Genomic DNA, 11,159 nt, shown 5'->3' on the forward strand with positions numbered 1-11,159 from the left:
GAGGGACCAAGAGCATACATGACTGAAAAATGGGACTCTCAGGTTAGAGTCACATACAAGATTGTCCTGCAACACATTTGTGAGAACTTGTCTAGCTTGGATGGCTCCATCCCCACTCACAATGCCCTCAGTCCCACAAACTCTTTGCTGCACAGAATCATTACCCATATTTTGACTCCACAAAGTAGTTCACATAACAGAGTAACTATTTCTGACTCTCTTGTGCTTTTTGCTATTGTTACTTCCTCTTCTATTTCTTTTGCATACCTTATGATAAGACATGTGTGGGAAGCTGTTAAAAGTACCAAAAAGGCAAATATTTCCTATGAAATGTTTCTCACCAGCATTTTTGAATATTTTAAAGTTGATTTAACCAATGAAGCTGTAGAGAATAAGGTCTCAATCATTAAGGGAGGAGGAGTTTCAAGTACAATGAAAGGCACCAAAGGGAAAAAGTCAATGCCCTCAGATAGTGACATAGAGAGCCGATTGGCCAAACCATCTAAAGTGACAGCGTCAATAAGAGAAGTACTCATTGAGTTTTTAAATATGTCTAAACTCATGGTGGATTCATACAAGGCAGCACGCAAATAAGCTTTTGAAAATGAAAGGGCATGGATGAAATGCCAAGAGAGAGTGGGACTAATGCTGCAGAATTTTGAAGAAGAGTTGGGGGTGCCAATGATGATGATGCAGATGGCTCTGAGTACAATTTATCTGATGATTGATCACTATGTTTATTGTTGATTTCTGGCTTTGTTTTGCTTATTTTGATACTATTATAGGCTGTTATGGATGCTTTAGACTTGTGATACTTTAGATCTGTGATACTCTGTTATTTTGCTACTGGTGATATTCTGGATATTTTGCCTATCATTGTGTCTTCTTGCAGGTGTCCCCTTTGATGAGAAAAGGGGAGGAAAGTCAAAAATTGAAAAAGTGGCTAGAACTAAAAACAGGGGGCTGAAATCAAGTTGATTCATGATTACCCCTGTACTTGAGATGTTCTAATTGTGTTGCTTTATTTTATGTTTAATTTGTTTTGATACTAATTATGCAGGTTTATGGTTATCATGATTTTTTTGGCTGTGATAAATTTGTTTAAGTTCTGATAACTTTAGCTTAGTAATTTGCAAATTCTTTTCAGTTTGGTTGATGACCTGAAACAGTTTCACAGATTGTAAATTATTGTTTGGCAAATTCTTTTGGCAAGAATCTATTTTTTTTACAAGAATTAGTTTGATCCAAAGTATGTTGAGTTTTTAATATATGTTGAAAAGTATTCTGAAAGTACTCAAGCATGCGTTACTTTTTGATTGTTTTGATTGAGCAGAAAATTTTTATGATGACAAATTGAGTATTTGTTTATCCTCAACTCTGCTCATAAATCAAGCCATTCAACATTGCAGAATTTTATATGTTGAATAACATAGTTGCAATAAGCTTGATTTCAAAAGTTACAGGTAAAGATTCCCTTGGTAAAATAGCATACATTAAGGGAGAGCCATGTAACAATTAGAAAGGAAGGAATCCAAGTATTCAAAGGGAATACTCTAATCCTTGATTTATTTCTATTTCAATTTTTAATAATGTTTGTCATCAAGGGGGAGATTGATGAGTTTGAAAAACTCCAAATTAAATTAGTGATGATCAAACATTATTAATATGATTAATTGCAAAATTACTAATTTGATTTCAATTCATATATGTTGATTAAAATAATTTTGCTATGCAGGTTTCTGCAATTGGGCCGAAAAGAAAAGAAAAATATATAAGCGCAAATTGTATCAAAAATATATTCAGCCTTGGTATTAAATTGTTGTGATTATGGTGGCTGAAATCATGGTTATGTTATATGGGCCAGAAATTGTGACATAAGCCCAATTGGTTATTCCATCAGCCTTGATGCAAGTATATATGATGAGTGGCTGAATTATTACTATAATGTTGAGCCAGATTGGATTATTATTATTAGCCCAAATTACTTTTTTTCTAGATACTAGCTTGCTTGATCCGAAATGAAGAAAAGAGAGAGAGCAAAAGCTTCTTGCTTCCAACGGATCTCTCTTATGTGATGGATTCCAAATTTAATTCAATTATCATTAATGCATTGGAATCATGAGAAAGAAATTGATTTAATTGTGATCATCAATGCTACACGCTACTCAGCAAAAGGGAAGCAAAAGTAACTCATCTTTAATCAATTTGTTCAAATTCACTTGATTGATTTTCTTTCAACTCTCTCTTGTCTCTCATCTCTCTTCTCTATTCGGTCATATCACAGAGGAAATTATGGAAGCTATGGCAAGCTACCGTAGATAAGAAGAAGCAAGCAACAAGACCATTGTAATGATGGCAAGAAAAAGAAAACAAAAAGTAAGTTGTGACTGAGATTTTTCATCACAAATGGTAAGATTTGGTGAAGAGATCTCAGCTTCTCCATACCAAAAATAGATGAAGAAGATTTCGGTCAGAGGAAGAAGATCTCAGAGGGATGGCTTGTCTTTGCTTTTGTGTTCACTCATCACAGAAGGTAGCTAGGGTGGCTACGTGAGGAAGGAAGCAAAAGTGGAGCAGGAGGAGCTGTCATACATCAAGAAGCATCAAGGGCTAGGAGTCCTTCTTGGAGTGCAAGTCAAGTTGGATGGCTCAGATTGATGAAGCTTAGTGTAAAGAAAAGACTCAGAGGTATTTGCATGTTGGTTCTAGCATGCGGTTATCTCTCTTCTCTCTCTGGCCGAATCGATTTGCATGAAGAAGAAGAAGTTTGGCTTGGTTCATTTGGTTTCAACCATGGAGGCTTCCCCCTATATATATAAGGGAGAACAGCCAGGGCTTGAAGCAAGGAAAAGAGTGAGCACAGAGTTCCTATAGCTCCCCAAGCTAACAGAAGTTATTCTTCTTCAATGTTTTCTGTTTTGTATTTTTCTGTTTAATTTTGTCTGTCTTGAGTCTCATGAAAAAAAGAAAACAATGAGGTTTGTAAGAAAAAGTCATAGAGCAGAAAAAGGTAGAGAGTGCAAAATTAAAAGAAAAAGTCATAGATGTCCTTATAGGTCCCTTGTACATCTGTGTTGTGTTTCATGATTCTGTGGAAATCTCTTTGCAAGTTGGGTTAGCACTTAGCAGTTGAAAGCTTGGCAGTGACCAAGTCAAGTTCAGGATTGGGGTTTAGATTCTGGACTTGTCCCGGATAGGAAGGGTAGTTCATAGGGAGAATTGGTGTTTGTATTCAAGGATGATTATAGTGAAATTCCATCATTGTTGTGATGGAGACTGGATGTAGGCTGCATTGCACTTGGCAGCTGAACCAGGATATATCTTGGTGTGATTCTCTCTCTTTCTTCTACTCCATTTCTGTTTCTGCTGCATAAGAGACAAAACCGAAAAATATCTCATGCCAGGTGACGAGATAAAAAGAAAAGTCTCATGGCTGGGTACGAGACAAAAATCAAAAAGTCTCTAGAAGTTGTTTCAAGGACCAGCAAGTTTTAATAAGCAAAAAAAGGGGGCTAAAATTCAACCCCATTCTCTTAGCCACTGAAAATCATCACTATTAATGTAATAAATTTTGGATTTAAAATATTTAAAAAATATCAAAATCTCAATAGGTACATATATTTTATATTATTCTCTTTTTTTAAACTAGAATAATTATTCCTAATTTATACATAAAAAAGATTATTAAAAGGTCATTTAATCAAATGGACTAAACGGTGGAGTGTGTAACTGGTATGCAAAATTGTTACTCTGAGGTTGTAAAATTTGTTTTTCGTTTTCTCCCTGGCAATGGCGCCAATAACTGGTGCACAATACCATGGTCCAAACATAACTTCACAACTTCGCACAACTAACCAGCAAGTGCACTGGGTCGTCCAAGTAATAAAACCTTACGTGAGTAAGGGTCGATCCCACGGAGATTGTTGGTATGAAGTAAGCTATGGTCATCTTGTTAATCTCAGTCAGGCGGATATCAAATGGTTATGGAGTTTTCGAATAATAATAATAAATAAATAGAAAATAAAGATAGAAATACTTATGTAATTCATTGGTGAGAATTTCAGATAAGCGTATAGAGATGCTTTCGTTCCTCTGAATCTCTGCTTTCCCACTGTCTTCATCCAATCAGTCTTACTCCTTTCCATGGCAAGCTTTCTGTAAGGGCATCACCGTTGTCAATGGCTACATCCCATCCTCTCTGTGAAAATAGTCCAAATGCTCTGTCACAGCATGGCTAATCATCCGAAGGTTCTCGATCATACTGGAATAGGATTTACTATCCTTTTGCGTCTGTCACTACGCCCAGCACTCGCGAGTTTGAAGTTCGTCACAGCCATCCCTTCCCAGATCCTACTCGGAATACCACAGACAAGGTTTAGACTTTCCGAATCTCAGGAATGGCCATCCATGGGTTCTAACTTATACCACGAAGATACTAATAACTCGGACTTGGTCCCCTATATTAGATATCTAAGAGATACTCATTCTAGCTTGGTTGCATGTAGAACGGAAGTGTTTGTCAGGCACGCGTTCATAAGTGAGAATGATGATGAGCGTCACATAATCATCACATTCATCATGTTCTTAGGTGCGAATGGATATCTTGGAAGCGGAATAAGTTGAATTGAATAGAAAATAGTAGTACTTTGCATTAAATCATGAGGAACAGCAGAGCTCCACACCTTAATCTATGGAGTGCAGAAACTCTACCGTTTGAAAATACATAAGTGATAATGGTCCAGGCATGGCCGAATGGCCAGCCCCCATGAAAGTCTATGATAGCATAAAACTGATCAAAGATGATCCGAAGATGTAAATACAATAGTAAAAAGTCCTATTTATACTAGACTAGCTACTAGGGTTTACAGAAATAAGTAATTGATGCATAAATCCACTTCCGGGGCCCACTTGGTGTGTGCTTGGGCTGAGCTTGAATGTTACACGTGCAGAGGCTTCTTCTAGAGTTGAACACCAAGTTGTAACGTGTTTTTGGCGTTCAACTCTGGTTCGTGACGTGTTTCTGGCGTTTAACTCTAGACTGCAGCGTAGAATTGGCGTTCAATACCCTTTTGCATCGTCTAAACTCAGCCAAAGTATGGACTATTATATATTTCTGGAAATCCTTGGATGTCTACTTTCCAACGCAATTGGAAGCGCGCCATTTTGAGTTCTGTAGCTCCAGAAAATCCACTTTGAGTGCAGGGAGGTCAGAATCCAACAGCATCAGCAGTCCTTCTTCAACCTCTGAATCTGATTTTTGCTCAAGTCCCTTAATTTCAGCCAGAAAATACCTGAAATCACAGAAAAACACACAAACTCATAGTAAAGTCCAGAAATGTGAATTTAACATAAAAACTAATAAAAACATCCCTAAAAGTAACTAGATTCTACTAAAAACATACTAAAAATCATGCCAAAAAGCGTATAAATTATCCGCTCATCACAACACCAAACTTAAATTGTTGCTTGTCCCCAAGCAACTGAAAATAAAATAGGATAAAAAAGAAGAGAATATACTATAAAGTCCAAAATATCAATGAAACATAGCTCCAATCAGATGAGCGGGACTTGTAGCTTTTTGCCTCTTGAATAGTTTTGGCATCTCACTTTATCCATTGAAGTTCAGAATGATTGGCATCTATAGGAACTTAGAGTTCAGATAGTGTTATTGATTCTCCTAGTTCAGTATGTTGATTCTTGAACACAGCTACTTTATGAGTCTTGGCCGTGGCCCTAAGCACTTTGTTTTCCAGTATTACCACCGGATACATAAATTCCACAAACACATAGCTGGGTGAACCTTTTCAGATTGTGACTCAGCTTTGCTAAAGTCCCCAATTAGAGGTGTCCAGGGTTCTTAAGCACACTCTTTTTTTTGCTTTGGACCTTGACTTTAACCGCTCAGTCTCAAGTTTTCACTTGACACCTTCACGCCACAAGCACATGGTTAGGGACAACTTGGTTTAGCCGCTTAGGCCAGGATTTTATTCCTTTAGGCCCTCCTATCCACTGATGCTCAAAGCCTTGGGATCCTTTTTATTTACCCTTGCCTTTTGGTTTTAAGGGTTATTAGATTTTTGCTCTTGCCTTTTGGTTTTAAGAGCTTTTGGCTTTTTCTGCTTGTTTTTTCTTTTTCTATTTATTTTTTTTTTTGCCATTTTTTTCTGTAAGCTTTGTATTCACTGCTTTTTCTTGCTTCAAGAATCATTTTTATGATTTTTCAGATTATCAAATAACATGTCTCCTGTTCATCATTCTTTCAAGAGCCAACATATTTAACATTCTAAAACACCAACATTCAAAAGACATATGCACTGTTCAAGCATTCATTTAGAAAACAAAAAGTATTGTCACCACATCAATATAATTAAACTAAGTTCAAGGATAAATTTGAAACTCATGTACTTCTTGTTCTTTTGAATTAAAAACATTTTTCATTTAAGAGAGGTGATGGATTCATAGGACATTCATAACTTTAAGACAAATTTACTAAATACTAATGATCATGTAATAAGACACTAACATAGATAAGCACTTAACATAGAAAACGAAAAACAGAGAATGTAAGAACAAGGAATGAGTCCACCTTAGTGATGGTGGCGTTTCCTTCTTGAGGAACCAATGATGTCTTTGAGCTCTTCTATGTCTCTTCCTTGTCTTTGTTGCTCCTCCCTCATTGCTCTTTGATCTTCTCTAATTTCATGAAGGATGATGGAGTGCTCTTGATGTTCCACCCTTAATTGTCCCATGTTGGAACTCAGTTCTCCTAGGAAGGTGTTGATTTGCTCCCAAAAGTTCTGTGGAGGAAAGTGCATCCCTTGAGGCATCTCAGGGATTTCTTGGTGATGAGCTTCTTCATGCGTCTCTTGAGATCCATGAATAGGCTCTCTTGTTTGCTCCATCCTTTTTTTAGTGATGGGCTTGTCCTCATCAATGAGGATATCTCCCTCTATGTCAATCCCAGCCGAATTGCATAGATGGCAAATGAGGTGAGGAAAAGCTAACCTTGCCATAGTGGAGGACTTGTCAGCCACCTTGTAGAGTTCTTGAGGTATAATCTCATGAACCTCTACCTCTTCTCCAATCATGATGCTATGGATCATGATGGCCTTATAGTAACTTCAGACCGGTTGCTAGTGGGAATGATTGAGCGTGGAATGAACTCCAACCATCCTCTAGCTACAGGCTTAAGGTCCAGTCTTCTCAGTTGAACCGGTTTGCCTTTTGAGTCAATCTTCCATTGAGCTCCTTCCACACATATGTCCATGAGGACTTGGTTCAACCTTTGATCAAAGTTGACTCTCCTTGTGTAGGGGCGTGCATTCTCTTCCATCATTGGCAAGTTGAACGCCAACCTCACATTTTCCGGACTAAAATCTAAGTAATTCCCCCGAACCATGGTAAGATAATTCTTTGGGTTTGGGTTCTTACTTTGATTATGGTTCCTAGTGATCCATGCATTAGCATAGAACTCTTGAACCATTAGAATTCTGACTTGTTGGATGGGGTTTGTTAGAACTTCCCAACCTCTTCTTTGGATTTCATGTCGGATTTTTGGATACTCATTTCTCTTGAGTTTGAAAGGGACCTCGGGGATCACCTTCTTCTTGGCCACAATATCATAGAAGTGGTCTTGATGGGCTTTGGAGATGAATCTTTCCATCTCCCATGACTCGGAGGTGGAAGCTTTTGTCTTCCCTTTCCCTTTTCTAGAGGATTCTCCGGTCTTAGGTGCTATCAATGGTAATGAAAAAACAAAAAGCTTATGCTTTTACCACACCAAACTTAGAATATTGCTCGCCCTCGAGCAAGAGAAGAAAGAAGAGATGAAGAAGAAGAAGAAATGGAGGAGAGGGAGAGAGGGTTGTGTTTCGGCCAAGAAGGGGAAGAGAGGGTTGTGTTGTGTGAAAATAAAGAAGAATGGAGGTGTTTATATAGTGTAGGGAGAGGGGTTAGGTTCGGCCATTTAGGGTGGGTTTGGGTGGAAAAGTGATTTTGAATTTTGAAGGTAGGTGGGGTGTATGAAGTAGGTTTATGGGGAAGAGTGGTTGGATGTGAGTGGTGAATAGGTAATAGGGAAGAGAGCTTGAGGTGATTGGTGAAGGGTTTTGGGGAAGGGTGTTTATTGGGAAGAGAGGATGAACATTGAGAAGAGGGAAGAGTATGAGTGGAGGTAGGCGGGGATCCTGTGGGGTCCACAGATGCTGAGATGATCCTGTGGAGTCCACAGATCCTGAGGTGTCAAGGAATTGCATCCGTGCACCATTTAGGCATGTAAAATACATTTGCATGCAATTCTGGCGTTTAAACGCCGAATTGATGCTTGTTCTGGGCGTTCAGCGCCCATCTGCAGCATGTTTCTGGCGTTTAACGCTAGTTCTATGCTTGTCTTTAGCGTTCAGCGCCAGCTTTCCTCAGTGTGCATTCCTGGCGTCTGAACGCCAGGATGCTGCTTGTTTTGGGCGTTCAACGCCAGATCCATGCTCTGTTCTGGCGTTGAACGCCAGCCAGATGCTCCTTACTGGCGTTTAAACGCCAGTAAGTCCTTCCTCCAGGGTGTGATTTTTCTTCTGCTATTTTTTTATTCTGTTTTTAATTTTTGTATTTATTTTGTGACTCCACATGATCATGAACCTAATAAAACATGAAAGAACAACAAAATTAAAATAAAATTAGATAAATAAAAATTGGGTTGCCTCCCAACAAGCGCTTCTTTAATGTCAATAGCTTGACAGTGGGCTCTCATGGAGCTTCACAGATGTTCAGAGTATTGTTGAGACTCCCCAACACCAAACTTAGAGTTTGGATATGGGAGTTCAACACCAAACTTAGAGTTTGATTGTGGCCTCCCGACACCAAACTTAGAGTTTGACTGTGGGGGCTCTGGTTGACTCTGTTTTGAGAGAAGCTTATTGTGCCTCTTTTCCATGTTTACAGAAGGATGTCCTTGAGTTTTAAACTCAAGGGAGTCCTCATTCAATTGAAGGACTAGTTCACCTCTGTTAACATCAATCACAGCTCTTGCTGTGGCTAGGAAGGGTCTTCCAAGGATGATGGATTCATCCTCATCCTTCCCAGTATCTAGGATTATGAAATCAGCAGGGATGTAAAGGCCTTTAACCTTTACTAATATGTCCTCTACTTGTCCATAAGCCTGTTTTCTGGAATTGTCTGCCATCTCTAATGAGATTTTAGCAGCTTGTACCTCAAAGATTCCCAGTTTCTCCATTACAGAGAGTGGCATGAGATTTATTCCTGACCCAAGGTCACATAGAGCCTTCTCAAAGGTCATGGTGCCTATGGTACAAGGTATTAGGAACTTTTCAGGATCCTGTTTCTTCTGAGGCAATCTCAGTTGATCTAATGCATTTAGTTCATTGGTGAACAAGGGAGGTTCATCTCCCCAAGTCTCATTACCAAATAAATTGGCATTCAGCTTCATGATTGCACCAAGGAACTTGGCAACTTGCTCTTCAGTGACATCCTCATTCTCTTCTGAAGAGGAATACTCATCAGAGCTCATGAAGGGCGTAAGGAGGTTTAATGGAATCTCTATGGTCTCTAGATGAGCCTCAGAGTCCCTTGGTTCCTGAAAGGGAAACTCCTTGTTGATCACTGGACGTCCCAGGAGGTCTTCCTCCTTAGGATTCACGTCCTCCCCTTCCTCTCTAGGTTCGGCCATGTTGACTATGTCAATGGCCTTGCACTCTCCTTTTGGATTTTCTTCTGTATTGCTTGGGAGAGCACTAGGAGGGGTTTCAGTGATCTTCTTACTCAGATGGCCCACTTATGCCTCCAAATTTCTAATGGAGGACCTTGTTTCATTCATGAAACTCAGAGTGGCCTTAGATAGATCAGAGACTAAGTTTGCTAAATTAGAGGTACTTTGTTCAGAGTTCTCTGTCTGTTGCTGAGTGGATGATGGAAAAGGCTTGCTGTTGATAAACCTGTTTCTTCCACCATTATTAAAGCCTTGTTGAGGCTTTTGTTGATCCTTCCATGAGAGATTTGGATGATTTCTTCATAAGGGGTTATAGGTGTTTCCATATGGTTCACCCATGTAATTCACCTCTGCTATTGCAGGGTTCTCAGGATCATAAGCTTTTTCTTCAGAAGATGCCTCTTGAGTACTGTTGGATGCAACTTGCATTCCATTCAGACTCTGAGAAATCATATTGACTTGCTGAGTCAATATTTTATTCTGAGCCAATATGGCATTCAGAGTATCAATTTCAAGAACTCCCTTCTTTTGAGGCGTCCCATTACTCACAAGATTCCTCTCAGAAGTGTACATGAACTGGTTATTAGCAACCATGTCAATGAGTTCTTGAGCTTCTGCAGACGTTTTCTTTAGGTGAATGGATCCACCTGCAGAAGTATCCAATGACATCTTAGCTAATTCAGACAGACCATCATAGAATATATCCAGGATGGTCCATTCTGAAAGCATGTCAGAAGGACACTTTTTGGTCAGTTCCTTGTATCTCTCCCAAGCTTCATAGAGGGATTCACCTTCTTTCTGTCTAAAGGTTTGAACATCCACTCTAAGCTTACTCAGCTTTTGAGGAGGAAAGAACTTGGCTAAGAAAGCCTTGACCAGCTTATCCCAAGAGTTCAGGCTATCCTTAGGTTGAGAATTCAACCATATTCTAGCTCTGTCTCTCACAATAAAAGGGAAAAGCATGAGCCTGTAGACTTCAGGATCTACTCCATTAGTCTTAACAGTATCACATATCTACAAGAATTTAGTTAAGAACTGAAAAGGATCTTCAGATGGAAGTCCATGAAACTTGCAGTTTTGTTGCATCAGAGAAACTAATTGAGGTTTCAGCTCAAAGTTGTTTGCTCCAATGGTAGGGATGGAGATGCTTCTTCCATGTAAAATTGGAATTAGGTGCAGTAAAGTCACCAAGCATCCTCCTTGCATTATTATTATTTTCGGCTGCCATCTCCTCTTCTTGTTCGAAAATTCCTGTAAGGTTGTCTCTGGATTGTTGTATTTTAGCTTCTCTTAGTTTCCTTTTCAGAGTCCTTTCAGGTTCAGGATCTGCTTCAACAAGAATGTTCTTGTCCTTGCTCCTGCTTATATGACAAAGAAGGGAATAACAAAGAAAATATGGAATCCTCTGTGTCACAGTATAGAGATTCCTTTGTGTGAG

At 39.1% G+C, this 11,159-nt stretch overlaps 1 non-coding gene across 1 annotated transcript; it reads left to right on the forward strand.

The window, feature by feature from the left end:
* The first annotated feature begins 10,444 nt into the window (after positions 1-10,444).
* On the forward strand, positions 10,445-10,552 carry LOC148547387 (small nucleolar RNA R71). Its single transcript, XR_015898622.1, has one exon. It is a non-coding gene; the product is annotated as a small nucleolar RNA R71 (small nucleolar RNA).
* Positions 10,553-11,159: the final 607 nt, after the last annotated feature.

Source organism: Arachis ipaensis, chromosome B8, assembly GCF_059453495.1.
Source record: "Arachis ipaensis isolate K30076 ecotype BB chromosome B8, ASM5945349v1, whole genome shotgun sequence".
Taxonomy (NCBI): domain Eukaryota; kingdom Viridiplantae; phylum Streptophyta; class Magnoliopsida; order Fabales; family Fabaceae; genus Arachis; species Arachis ipaensis.